Raw genomic sequence first — 15,318 nt, 5'->3', positions numbered from 1 at the left:
TTTTTTACAGATGTCTGTATTTCCCTGTACTTTTTTATTTTATTTTTTTTTTAAGTTTAAACTTTTTATTTTCTATTGAGGTATATCCAATTAACAGTATCATGATAGTTTCAGGTCAACAGTGAAGGGACTCAGCCATACATAAACATGTGTCCATTCTTCCCCAAACTCCCCTCCCTTCCAGTCAGCCACATAATACTGAGCAGAGTTCCCTGTGCTATACAGTAGGTTCTTGTTGCTTATCCATTTAAAAAATAGCAGTGTCTACACGTCCATCTCAAACTCCCTAACTATCCCTTCCCCCATCTTTCTCCCCTGGCAACTGTAAGTTTGTTCTCTAAATCTGTGAGTCTCTTTCTGTTCTGTAAATAAATTCATGTGTATATTTTCTTAACAATGTTGTATTAGTTTCTGCTCTGAGGTTGATTGTTACAGACATATTTTAAACTCTGATTATTAAATGGTTACATCCTAATTATTTATATAGAACATTGGTTCAGTTACAGAGAGCACAGCAGCTGTAACTTTATCTCATTCAATGTTCAAAGATAAAAGAGTTAACCATTCTTTTCATGATTCTCTGCAAGTAAGACTTTCTTTTTCTTCATATTTAAATCTGATGGCAACTAAATTCTGGCATATTTCCAACCTACTGTATGAGGAAGATGCATAAGTCATCACAATACAGCATACTGCCACAAAAGGACTCTCCCTTTCACCAGTCCTGGCACACGTCAAGATATGCCCACCAACCCAGTTTTATTTCTGTCTAGGAGACTGAGTGCCAAGGATTGGTTATAAGCACTGGAACATATGAGCAGCAACTTTACAGTCAACAGACGTTGAAAATTGAAAATGTCTATGTTAGTTAGAGCAATGAAACCCCAGCCACATCCGCTCATGGCTTCTTAATGCTCTGTTTCTCTTGCGTGGGCTTGTCGACTTAAAGGAAGATACGTCACCTCCGAGCTTTACTTTACACCTTGAGTTTTACTGAGGACTATAGCCCAGGAGACAGCTACTCAGTTTGAGGATAAATGCTTTGTAGAGGGGGGAGAGTTGCCAGTTTATACATGATTTGTGGCCGGGAAATACATACAGTCAAGCATACATCTTGATAAAAGATGTCTGCTAGTTGCAAAGGACAAGTGTCTCAAGTTAATGAATTTAAAGCTTTCCTGTGTATGGGAAGATACAAGAATCTGGAACCATTAAAATTTGTCCTAAGGTATTAACTTGGTGGTTTCATAATAATAAAGATAAAGTGATATTAAACATTTTAAAACTGTCCTTTATGTAATAAACAGTTTTCATTTTAAACATTGTTAAACTTTTCAGTTCATTTTTTACATCTTCTTTTTTTTTTACATCTTCACATCTTTCCATACATTAAACATTAAGTTTAACTTCATATAGAGCCTCTTACTTTATTACTTTTTTAATGGCTACTGTTGGCTTTCAACTTTGGGAGAAATGGAAAATTCTGGGACTATGAGATCATGATCTTTTTCCTTTCCTCCTTTTGTTCAAATGTAGTTGTTAAGATGTAGGAGTGAAGGGGGAGGGGATAGTAGAAGTTTCGGCTGTTTTTGGTAAGGTTGTTTTGAGCTGCATTATTGTACGCCTAGGGTAAATTTGTGGGCTTCCCTGGTGGCTCAGTGGTAAAGAAGCTTCCTGCCAATGCAGGAGATGAGGGTTTGATCCCTGGGTTGAGAAGATCCACTGGAGAAGGAAATGGCAACCCACTCCAGTATTCTTGCCTGGGAAGCCCTGTGGACAGAGGAGCCTGGTGGGCTACAGTCCATGGAGTCCCAAAGAGCTGGACTCAACTTAGCAACTAAAAGAATCAGAGGGGTCTGCTTGTCCAAAGCACAGGATGCCTCATCCTGTTTTCCGTTCTGAATTCCCATCAGAGTACACAGCTGGTCAGCAGCTGTGGTGGGTTGTGACTTCCTCCTTGTAGAAATAGGTGGTGAGCAAGCTCTTAATTCCTCTTTACTTGCATACTTCTCTGCTGTAACACCTTTTCCTCCTTCCTTCCTTCCTTCCCTCCCTCCTTCCTTTCTTCTTCCCTTCCCTCTTTCTATCCTTCCTTCCTCCCTTCTTTTATTATTTTTTTTCCCCATTACACTTGAATTAAGAGTAACTCCATGGACATTTTTCATAATCCAGAAGCTCTCTTTTTAATTCTTAGATGATTTTATTTTCACTAAAACATACATTTGGAATACCTCATCACAGAATGCAATTGATGGACAAAGAACAATTTTTTAGATGGTGTCCTAAAATTAGCTGTCTTATAGCTAGCTGTACTTTATCTGAGTGTAAATCATTGGAATTCACGGTGATTCCCCTTCCTCCCTTCAGGTCCAGAGTCATGGACTACTAAAGCTGGAGGTCATATGATCTAGTCCTTTTATTTAGCAAAAACTGAGACCAGGTCTTCCCTGGTGCTGCAGTGGCTAAGACTCTGCCCTCCCAATGCAGGGGGCACAGGTTTGATCCCTGGCCAGGGAACTAGATCCCACATGTGGCAACTAAGACAGGCACAGCCAAATAAATAAGAATAAATATTAAAAAAAATAATTTGAAGAGGAATAGATTATGTATAAGGATGACTGTATCACTTTGTTGTATACCAGAAATCAATACAGCATTGTAAATCAGCTGTACTCCAATATACAATTAAAAAAAAAACAACTGAGACCAGAGGTAAAGAGATTTTCATCCGAGTAAAATTATTTTTATGTTTTCCAGCAGTGAACATTATAAAATGAAACAATAACAGAACAGGCTAACAAACAGCCAAAGGGTCCACTTTTCATTTTGTCTCCCTCCCTAATTTCTCTGCCTTCTTTCATCTCCTTTGCTGTGTTGAAAAGCTCAGAAGATGAGGAAAAAGAGGAAAGAAAGGGAGAAACAAGAACTGGGGTTTTGATTCCTGAAAAAACTGAAAGTTGTATATGGCAGATAATTTTTAGAAACCACACTTCTGAAACATCAGGTTTATAACATATTGCCATATTGCAGCATCTTTATGCTTCTTTTTTTTATGCTTCTTTTTATTTATTTTTAATTTTATTTTTTCATGCTCTGTGAATTTTACTCTTTTTATTTTTACAAAATTTTATTAGAGTAGTTGATTTACAATGTTCTGTTTCCTACTTTTTAAAAATATATTATTATTATTATTCTGTTGTTGCACCATGTAGCATGTGGGATCTTAGTTCCCCCGACCAGGGATCAAACCTGTGCCCCCTGCATTGGGAAGCACTGAGTCTTAATCAATGGACCACCAGGCAAGTCCCTGTCCCCTCTTTTATTTTTGTGACAGTTTTTTTGAGATATAACTCACATACCATACCAGATAATCTATCCATTTAGAGTATATAATTACAGTGTCTTTTTAGTACATTCACAGAATTATGCATCTAACACCCTAATGAATTTTAGAACCATTCATTCTCCTCCCAAAGAACCTTGTATCCATCATCAGTTAGTCTCCGGCTCCCCCTCCCTAGGCAACCACTGTGCTGGTTACTTTTATATGTTAACTTGATTGGATCACAACATGTCTGGATATTTGGCCAAACACTATTGTGGGTGTGTCTGCAAGGGTGTTTCTGGATGATGTTGACATTTGAATCAGTAAACTGAGTAAAGCAGATTGCCCTCCCTAATGTGAGTGGGCCTGATCTAATCAGTTGAAGCCCCAAATAGGAAAAAAAAAAAACCCCACTGAGTAAGAGGAAATTCCTTCTGTCTGACTGTCTTTGAGTTCGGATATTGGCTTTTCCCACTGCCTTTATTTTTATTTCTTGTCTCTATATTCAGACTGAAACATTGGTTCCTTCTATATTCATACTTAAAGTGAAACTTCAACTCCTCCCATTGGCTAGAATCTGCGGACCTTTGAATTGAATTACATCATCAACTGTCTTGGGTTTCCAGCTTGCCAACTGGAGATCTTGGGACTTGTTCAGCTTCATAGTGGTGTAAATTCAGTCCTGATAGTAAATTTCTTTCTATATATTTTTTTGCATCCTATTGATTCTGTTTGGAGAACTCTGGGTAATACAACTACTAATCCACTTTCTCTTACTCCTTGGAAGAAAAGTTATGACCAACCTAGACAGCTTATTAAAAAGCAGAGACATTACTTTGCCAACAAAGGTCTGTCTTGTCAAGGTTATGGTTTTTCCGGTAGTCATGTATGGATGTGAGAGTTGGACTATAAGGAAAGCTGAGCACCAAAGAATTGATGCTTTTGAACTGTGGTGTTGGAGAAGACTCTTAAGAGTCCCTTGGGCTGCAAGGAGATCTAACAAGACCATCCTAAAGGAGATCAGTCCTTCATTAGAAGGACTGATGTTGAAGCTGAAACTCCAATACTTCGGCCACCTGATGCAAAGAGCTGATTCATTTGAAAAGACCCTGATGCTGGGAAAGATTTAGGGCATGAGGAGAAGGGGATGACAGGGGATGAGATGGTTGGATTGCATCACTGACTCAATGGAGATGAGTTTGAGTAGACTCCAGGAGTTGGTAATGGACAGGGAGGCCTGGTGTGCTGCGGTCTATGGGGTAGTGAAGTGTTGGACACAACTGAGCAACTGAACTGAACTGAACTGAACTGAATCCACTTTCTGTCTCTGTGGATTTGTCTACTGGGAACATTTCACATAAACAGAATCATAGAACTTCCCTAGTAGTTCACTGGTTGAGAATCCACCTTACAATGCAGGGGACTTGTGTTTAATCCCTGGGTGAGGAACTAAGATCCCACATGATGTGGGGCAACTAAAACTGCAGGCTGTAACTACTGAGCCCACATGCCACAGCTAGGGAGAAGCATGTGTATTGCAATGAAAGATTCTGTGTACTGGTTACTTTTATGTGTTAACTTGGCTGGACCAACTAAGACCCAATGTCTCCAAATAAAAAAGCAAAACTGAAATCATGTATCTGATTTTGTATCTGACTTCTGTCTCTTAGCATCATATTTTCAAGATGCATTAATGTTGTAACATGTGTCAGTACTTCATCTCTTTCACTGACAAATCATCTTCCATCACATTGGTGTATCAAATTTTAGTGTCTGTTGACAGACATTTGGGTTGTCTCAGTTTGGGGCTATTGTTAGTAATATTGGGATGGACATTTGTGTCTAAGTGTTTGTGTGGACATGTGCAAATCTCTTGGGTATATACCTGGGAGTGAAATTGCTGGGTCAGTTAGTAACTCTATGTGTAACTTTTGAGGCACTGTGCTTCCCACAGATAGTACACCATTTCATTTATTTATTTTAATATTTATTTTTTAAAATTTATTTATCTGGCTGTGCTGGGTCTTAGTTGCAGCACATGGTATCTTTAGTTGCAGCATATGGGGTCTAGTTCCCTGACCAGGGTTTGAACTCAGGCCCCCTGCATTGGGAGTCTTAGCACTGGACCAGGAAAGTCCTGCTACAACCGTTTTAAAACCACACCAGCAATATATGAGAGTTCTTCTATTAGTTGGGGATGTTCCAGAGAAACAGAACCAGTAAGAGATGCATGGGCTTCCCGGGTGGCTCAGTGGATAAAGAACCTGCCTGCCAATCAAGAGACACAGGAGATTTGGGTTCGATCCCCAGATTGGGAAGATCTCCTGGAGGAGGGTGTGGCAACCCACTGCAATATTCTTGCCTGGAGAATCCCATGGACCGAGGAGCCTGGTGGACCACAGTCCATGCTGTTGCAAAGAGTCAGACATGCCTGTAGTGACTGAGCATGCATGCAAGAGATGCATATTTGTAGAGATTTACTGTAAAGAATTGGCTCATGGGAATTTGCCCCATGACCTTGAAGATGGCCTTCAAGCTGGAGTTCTAGGAGAGATGTGGGTATAATTTCAGTCCAAGTCCAAAGGCCTGAGAACTAGGGGAGATAATGGTGTCAGTTCCAGCTGAAGGGCAGGATTCAGGCAGGCAGGCAGGAAGGACAGGCATTTTCTCCGTTTCCCTTTCTCTGCGTGTGATCTATTCAGGCCCTCAACTCATTGGATGATGCCCCACCTCCCCACACTGGGGAGGGCAGAGCTGCTTACTCAGTCTGCTGATTCAAAGGCTAATTTCCTCCAGAAACACCCAGCAGTATTGCCTAACCAGACATCAGAACATCTTGTGATCCAGTCAAGTTGACACATAAAATTAACTGCCACTGTTCTGATCTGTCTCCATCCTTGACAGTAATTTTTTTGGCCACACCCTACAGCATGCGGGATCTTAGTTCCCCCATCAGGTATCAAACCCATACCCCTGGCAATGAAAGTGTGGAATCTTAACCACTGGACCACCAGGGAAGTCCCATTGACACTATTTTTAATTGTCTGTTTTTTCTGAATATAGCCATCCTAGAGGGAAGGTCTAGGTCTACCTTATGATGGTCTTTATTTGCATTTCCTTGATGACTAACGAAGTTGAACCTTCCTTCCTTCGGTCTTTCATTTTGCAAGTATTTCTCCTTTCTTCTCTGTCATTATTACACTCATTCCCATGCTATACTGTAGACACTAATGCCTGAAGTAAACAAGGCCAGCTTGGTCTGGATGGAGAGTGAGCAACTATTTCCGTGTATTTCGTTTACCTGTAAACAGCTCTATGAAGGAAAGCATGTGTGCGTGCTAAGTTGCTTCAGTCATGTCCACCTCTGTGCGGCACTATGGACTGTAGACCACCAGGCTCCTCTGTCCTTGGGGTTCTCCAGAGAAGAATGCTGGAGTGGGCTGCTGTGCCCTCCTCCAGGAGATCTTCCCAACCCAGGGATCAAATCCAAGTCTCCTGCATTGGCAGGTGGGTTCTTTACCACTGAGCCACTTAGGAAGCCCATGAAAAGTACCAGTAGTTAAACAGGTGCAAGAGGAGAGAATTTTTTTATCTAGTCCTGGGATTGGGGACTATGTAGAATGTTCCTTGTAAAACTGTAAATCCAATGGGGGTCCCCCTCCCCCACTCAAACATCTTCAATGGCTCCCTCTTGCCTGGGCAATAAATTCTCAGTTCTTAGCCTCTTATTTTGAGCTTGGCATAACCTAGTTCTAGCGTCATTTTCTACTTCATTATTACTATAGCTTCTTTTTTTTTTTGGCCACAGGGCATGTGAGATCTTAGTTTTCCTACCACAGATGGAACCTGTGCTTCCTACAGTGGAAGTGCCAAGCTTTAACCAGTGGACAGGCAGGAAGTCCTCATTTTCTACTTTATAACACACCCACGAGCATTTCTCATTTCTGCCATGGTGGGGCTCATGATCCTGATAATAGTCCTTTGCTTTCAAGTGGGGAGGTGCAATTCATTTCTGGAAGTAGATGATGGTCCTTTTGTTAAAATCTCTTGATGGGTTCTAGTATGTAATTTTGGCATGATTGTTGAGAAATGTAAAGTTCCCTGCGCATTGATAAAGACAGGACTCAGGTGTGAGGGAAAGGAGTCAGATCTACGAAGAGAGAGGTAGAGAGGGAGAGAGGCGTTGACCATGCCAAAGAGAAGGGAACATATGAGCTCCTTGTGGCTGCTGTGAGAAATGACCATCCATGCTGTGCCTTAACACAACACGAAGCACTTCCCTGGTGGTCTGGTGGTTCAGACTTTGCCAGGGGGCGAGGGTTCAATCCCTGCTTGGGGAACTAAGGTCCCACCTGCCTTGGAGCCAAAGAGAAAACACAAAACAGAAAACAGAAGTAATACTGTAACAAATTCAATAAAGACTTTGAAAATGGTCTACAACAACAACAAAAAGTCTTTAAAACAAAACAAAACACAGTTTATAGAGTAAGTCCCCTACATCGAACCTTCAGGCTGTTAAAGTTCAAAGATGTGAATGTGCGTGCGCATGTCCGATCGTGTAAATTAGTTTGCATGTCACGTGTTCGACTCATCACGCTTTGTGTCCTTGACTGCATAGCAGTGAATAGAGTACATTAGTACAGTATCCTTATTTCAAGCCCAGGATGTCTGGAAGCAAGTGTAAAAGCAGCAGTGATGAAACTGGTACTATAGCTTCTTAGCGGCTGGTACCACTAGGAAGCACCAATTGTACTGTACTACTGTCCTTTTTAAGATTAAAAAATTTAGTCTCACTGTACAGTAAGATTACAAAATGCTTTCTCTATTTTGGGGGTTTGTTTTTTATGTGTTATTTGTGTGAAAAGTATTATTATAAACCTATTACAGTACAGTACTCTATAGCTGATTGGTTTTGTCGGGTATCAAGGCTAACTTTGCTTGGCTTATGAACAGATTTGACTTACAAACATGCTCTCAGAATGGAACTGGTTTGTATGGAGGGGGCTTACTGTATTCTTATAGTTCTGAAGGTCAGAGTCTGAAATGGGTCTCGTTGAGCTAAAATCAAGGTGACAGTGTGTGCCTTCCAGAGATTCCAGCGTGAGAATATGTTTCACCTATTTTTCCGGCTAAAAGAAACCACCACATTCTTTGGCTCATGGCCCCCTTCCTCCATCTTCAAAGCCAGCAGCACAGCATCTCCTATCTCTCTCTGACTACGACCTCTTCTTCTATCATCACATCTCTTTCTCTGACCCTCTTGCCTTTCTCTTATAAGAACTTACAGTGACATTGGCCACGTTGCTGAAACTTGGCCTCTGTTCACCCGTGCTGAATAGAAATGTGGAGACAGAGTTTTGGGTGAAGTAGAAAAGAGTAGGTTTTATTGCTTTGCCTGGCTTCCCTGATGGCTTACTGGTAAAGAATCTGCCTGCAATGTGGGAGACTTGGGTTCGATCCCTAGGTTGGGAAGATCCCCTGGAGAAGGAAAAGGCTACCCACTTCAATATTCTGGCCTGGAGAACTCCATGGACTGTAGAGTCCATGGGGTTGCAGAGTCAGACACGACTGAGAGACTTTCACTTTCACTTTGCATTATTATTGCTTTGCCAGGCAAAGGGGGCCACAGGTGGGGCTAATGCCCTCAAGATCGTGTGACCCACCCTGGAGGGGTTTTTGGTGTTCAAGAAACATGATGTGATCAGCTCGTGGACAATTCTCAGACTGATTGGTGTCAAGGTGAAGTTTAAACATCAGTTTTGTCGTTTTAACCAATCTAGGGTCTGTGTTCCTGTGGTCAGCAGCTTTCATGTGCACGGGGTCTGCTTCCTGTAAAACGAAGTTAGGAAAGTGAGTCAGGCTTTTAAATCTTTCAGGGAACTGAGAGTTCAGGGATTCTGCCATATGGCAGAATTTTAGTCTAAGTTGTTACCAGTTCCTTAGTCCAACAGCTATTCTTTGTTTCTACATCTTCACATTTCCCAATCATTAACTTTTTAATTTTTTAAAATTATGACAGTATGATAACACATTTATAGTGTTAACACATAAATGTGATATATAAATAGTATCATAAACACACGTGTTTATGTATCTATTATATTTCACCGATTTTTCCAGCTTCAAGAAACCATAGATACATAAACACATAAATAGTGATAACACATATGATAGCATGATAACACCTGGAAAATACAGAACAAAGTTACATATAGTTCCACTATAAATTGCAATTATTTTTTAAGTAAATAAATTAAGGTTTTTAATACCAAGTTTCAATATCAAACTCTCAAAAATTAATAGAATGAGTAGACAGAAAAGTAGAAGGATATAGTAGACCCAAAAAACACTATGATCCAATTACAACACAGTGAAGATTTACACAATTTTCACACAACAGCAGGATACAAATTTTATTCAAGTTCCCATAGACTATAAACCAGGAGACACTGGAACATATCCAGAGACATAAAAGAAAGTGCAACATTTTTATAGTCTGAAGGTATATCATAGAGTCTGTTATCACTGTGGAATTATGTTAGAAATCAATATCAAAAGATATTTGAAAATAGCCAGCATATTTTCAAGTGCAACATGACATTTACTAGGAGAGATCCTTTACTTAGCCATTGAAAGTCTCAAGAAGGTTAAAAGACTAAAAAAGCATGGAGGGCCAATCATGAGCTCCTGAGTCAGCATTTTACTTCTAAAGACAAGGACACAGGGGCTGGTACATGGTTTCAGGCACACATTTCCCCATCTCAGGGCTTAACTGTATCTGCAAATTCCCTTTTGCCTTAAAAGGTAACATATTCACAGTTTCCGGGGATAACTTCTGGGTTACCCCCAGCTCAAATACCGCCTTCTTTTTTTCTTTTTGTTTCGTGTCTTTCAAAGAATTCAGAGTACAATGGGATGGTGTGGGAGAAAGCAGCTGCCTTAAAAAAGCTATTGAAATACCACAGGGCCAGTGGTTTATTCTGGAAGCAGAGAGAGTCAGCCTGAGCCATCAGGGAACCTCATGAAGTTGCAGGATATCTAGAATGGTCTTGTGAGGGATGACTTTGGCATTTGGCAGATCTGGGTTTCAACTCCAGCTTCACCAGAGTTATATAGTCTCAGAGAAATTGTGTAATCTCTTTGAATCTCAGTGAAGTATGCTAAACCATATGTCATGTGACCCATTTGCCATTTCATAGAGGTGGACCTAAAATCGTGTCCTTGGCTGGACTGCAATGTTCAGTTTGACTTCTCGTCTAGCCCAGCTCAGCATTTGACAATTTTCTACTTGCCATTTCACATACCTCAACCTACATAGATTTTCTGTCACATTTGCGTAAGACAAGGTTTTTAGAGTGGTCGACTGCTATGGGTTTAATCATATCCCCCTCAAATTCACATGTTGACGTTCTAACCCCCAGGACCTCAGAATGTGAGGCTATTTGCAAATAGTTTGTTGCAGATGTAGTTAAGATGAGATCATACTTTGGACAAAAGGATCCCTAATTCATTATGACTGTTCTCCTACAAAAAAGGGGAAATTTGGACACACACAGGAGACTGCTATGTGAAGATGAAAGCAGTTATCAGAGTGATGCATCTACCAGCCCAAGGACATCAAAGATTGCCAGCAAACCACCAGAAACTGGCAGAGAACTTTAGAACAGTCTTTCTCACTGCTCTCAAAAGGAACCAGCCTTACTGATAACCTTGATCTTAAACTTCTGGCTTCCAGGATGGTGTGACAATACATTTCTGTTTTTTAAGTCATCTAGTTTGTTGTTCTTTGTTATATAGCCCTAGCCAACTTATATACCAGTGCATGGAAACTGTCTATACAAAGTAGCCATTTTTTTAGTTGTTAGGAGATGGCTCCACTGAGATTTTTTTGGTAACTGCAATAAAACCCATATTATACAAATGTTACCATTTCAAGTGCAGTGTTCACTGGGGTTAAGTACATTCACATTGTTGTACAACCATCTCCACCATCCATCTCCAGACTGTTTCATCTTCCCAAATAGAAACTGTGTCTCCATGAAACACAGACTCCCCATCCTCTCACCCAGCCCCTGGCCCCCTGCCATCTACTTTCTGTCCCTGTGGATTTGACTCCTCCAGAGACCTCTTATGAGTGGAATGACACAATATTTTGTTTTTCCAACTTTTACAACAAGTCTGTTTATCAAAAGCATCTGAAAATCATGATAAAGTTTCCAACATTTAACAAATTTTCAAGATATTAACAATATGAAACATAAAGAATTTACTTCAAAAACCCAAAGTTTCCTAGGTAGTTCCCCATCATGCTTTAGAACTTGGTTTACACCTGCTTGACACAGTATTTTGTGATTGGCTTATTTCGCTAAGCATAATGTCCTCAATGTCCATCCAGGTAGCGTGTACCAAATTTTTTTCCTTTTTCAGCTTGGATAATATTCCACTGTATGTATATATCACATTTTGTTCATTTGTTCACCAATCAATGGACATTCTGGTTACTTCCACCTCTTGGCTATTGTGAACAAATAGTGCTGCTATGAACATGGCTCTAAAAATATCTCTTTGAGTTCCTGCTTTCAATTTGTTTGGGTCTGTACCTAGAAGTGGGATAGCTGTATCTTGTAGTAGTTCTACTTTTAATTGTTTTGAACTATATTGTTTTCCATAGTGGTTGTACCAATTCATATCTCCACCAATGATGCACAATGATTTCCTTTGCAACACATCAAATCACCAATAATTGTTATTTCTTGTCTTTTTGGGCTTCCCTTGTGGCTCAGTGGGTAAAGAATCTGCCTGCAACGCAGGAGACCTGGGTTCAGTCCCTGGGTTGGAAGGATCCCCTGGAGAAGGGAAAGGCTACCCACTCCAGTATTCTTGCCTAGAGAATCCCATGGACAGAGGAGCCTGGCAGGTTGCATACAGTTCAGAGGGTTGCAGAGTCAGAGATGAATGAAGTGACTTAGCACAGTGTAATAACTTGACTTACATACACCATGAAATGATTATTGAGTTTAGAGAACATCTATCATCTTGTATAGAAACAAATTTTCAAAAATAGAAAAAATCTTCTTTGATGTGAGAACTCAGTATTCATTCTCTTAGCAACTATCATATATAATGTAAAGTAGTATTAATTATATTTATTATGCTATACTATTATATCCTTAGTGTTTATTTATCTCATAACTGGAAGTTTGTACCCTTTGACTGTTTTCATCCAGTTCTTGCTCTCTCCTACCCCCAATCTCTAGCAGTCACAAATCTGATCTCTTTTTCTGTGAGTTTGTTTGTTTTTGAAGTATAATTGACCTGTGACACTATGCCAGTTCCTGGTACACAACAAAATGAGTCAATATTTCTATACATTTCAAAGTTATCACCACTATAAATCTAGTTATGATATGTCACTATACAAAGGTATTACATAGTTACTGACTATATGCTTCACACTGAATTTCATACCCATGACTCACTTATTTTGCAACTGGAAGTTTGTACCTCTTAATCTCCCTCATCAAATTTCTTTCCTTCTCCCACTCCACTCTCTTCTGGCAACCACTTGTTTGTTCTCTATACCTCTAACTCTGTTACTGTTTTGTTTATGCATTTATTTTTTTTAAGATTCCACATGTAAGTGAAATCACACAGCTTTTGCCTTTCTCTATCTGACTTATTTCACTTACCATAATACCCTCTAGGTCTATCCAAGCTATCTCAAATGGCAAGATTTCATTCTTTTTTAATGGCTGAGTAAGGTTCCATTGTGGGCTTCGCTGGGGGCACAGTGGTAAGGAACACAGCTGCCAGTGTAGGAGGCGTGGGTTTGATCCCAGGGTCAGGAAGATTCCCTGGAGAAGGAAATGGCAACCTACTTCAGTATTCTTGCTTGGAAGATCGCATGGATAGTGGAGCCTGGAGGGCTAGAGTCCATGGGTCACACAAAAAAGTTATACATGACTTAGCTAAACTAAACAATGATATTCCATCATCTTTCTATCTATCTCAACTTCTTTAGCCATTCATCTATTGTTGGGGACTTAGGTTGTTTCTGTATCTTGGCTATTATGAATAGTGCTGCAATGAACACAGAGGTGAATATATCTTTTCTTATTCGTGTTTTAAAATTTTTGGATAAATACCCAAGAGAGGAACTGCCGGGCCATATGGTAGTTCTATTTTTAACTTTTTGAGGAGTCTCCATACTGCTTTCCATAGCAATTGCACCAGTTTACATCCCTACCAACAGAGTACCAGGGTTCTACTTATCTACTTCAATGCCAACACTTGTCTTTTTAATAATAACCATCTGATGGGTGTGATCATCATGGTTTTGATTTGCATTTTCCTGATTATTAGTGATGTTGAGCACCTTTTCATATACTTGTTGGCTATTTGTGAGTCTTTTTTTGTAAAAAAAAAAAAGTCTATTCAGTCCATCTGCTCATTTTTAAAAGTTGGATTTTTTTTTTTTTTGGGGCTATTGAGTTGTATGAGTTTCTTACACATTTTGTGTATCAATCCATTATCAGATATATGGCTTACAAATATTTTCTCCCATTCCCTAGGTTGTATTTTCCTTTGGTTGATGGTTTCCTTTGCTGTACAGAAGTATTTTAATTTGATATAGTCCATCTTGTTTATTTTTGCTTTTGTTGCTTTTTCTTTTGGTGTCAAATCAAAAAAAATCATTGCCAAGACCAGTATTAAGGAAGTTACCACTACGTTCAGATCTTTAACCCTTTTTGAGTTTATTTTTGTGTATAGTGTAAGGTAACGATTCAGTTTCATTCTTCTCCATGTGGTTGTCTGGTTTTTCCAGTACTATTTATTGAAGTGGCTGGCTTTCCCCATTCTTGGCTTATTTTTCATAAATTAATTTATCAAATATGCATATACTTATTTCTGGTCTCTCTCTTCTGTTCCACTGATCTGTGTGTCTGTTTTTATGCCAATACTATGCTGTTTTGATTACTTTAACTTTGTGATATAGTTTGAAATCATGAACTATGGTGCTTGCAGTTTTGTTCTTCTTTCTTAAGATTGCTTTGGCTCTTTGGGGTCTTTTGTGGCTCCATGCAATTTGAGGACTGCTTTTTCTGTGAAAAGTGCCATTGAAATTTTGGTAGGGGCTGCACTGAATCTATAGTTTGCTTTGAGTAATATAGACATTTTGAACATATTAATTCTTCCAATCCATGATCATGGAATATCTTTCCATTTATTTGTGTCCTCTTCAATTTCATCAATGTCTTATAGTTTTCAGTAAATTGATTTTTCATCTCCTTGATTAAATTTTCTATGCAATTATAAATGGGATTGTTTCCTTAATTTCTCTTTCTGATAGTTCACTGTTAATGCACAGAGACAAAACTGATTTTTGTATATTGATTTTGTATTCTGCAACTTTACTAAATTTGTTTGCTAATTTTAACATTTTTTGGTGGAGTATTTAGGGTTTTCTATATATAAAATTATATCATCTACAAATAGAGGCAATTTTTCTTCTTCCTTCCTCATTTGGATGTCTTTTATTTCTTTTTCTGCCTAATTACTCTGGCTAGGACCTCCAGTACTTTGTTGAATAAAAGTGGTGAGAGTGTGGGCATCCTTGTCTTGTTCCTGATCTTACAGGAAAAGCTTTCGGTTTTTTACCATCGAATATGATGTAAGCTGTGGACTTATCATATATGGCCTTTATTATCTTGAGGTAAGTTCCCTCTATGGAGAAGGCAATGGCACCCCACTCCAGTACTCTTGCCTGGAAAATCCCATGGACGGAGGAGCCTGGTAGGCTGCAGTCCATGGGGTTGCTAAGAGTCGGACATGACTAAGCAACTTCACTTTCACTTTTCACTTTCATGCATTGGAGAAGGAAATGGCAACCCACTCCAGTGTTCTTGCCTGGAGAATCCCAGGGACAGGGGAGCCTGGTGGGCTGCCGTCTATGGGGTCGCACAGAGTCGGACACGACTGAAGCAACTTAGCAG

The sequence above is a fragment of the Cervus elaphus genome, chromosome 9 (assembly GCF_910594005.1).
Source record: "Cervus elaphus chromosome 9, mCerEla1.1, whole genome shotgun sequence".
NCBI classification, from domain to species: Eukaryota; Metazoa; Chordata; class Mammalia; order Artiodactyla; family Cervidae; genus Cervus; species Cervus elaphus.
The sequence above is the reverse complement of the archived record's forward strand: the minus strand, read 5'-3'. Positions refer to the sequence as shown.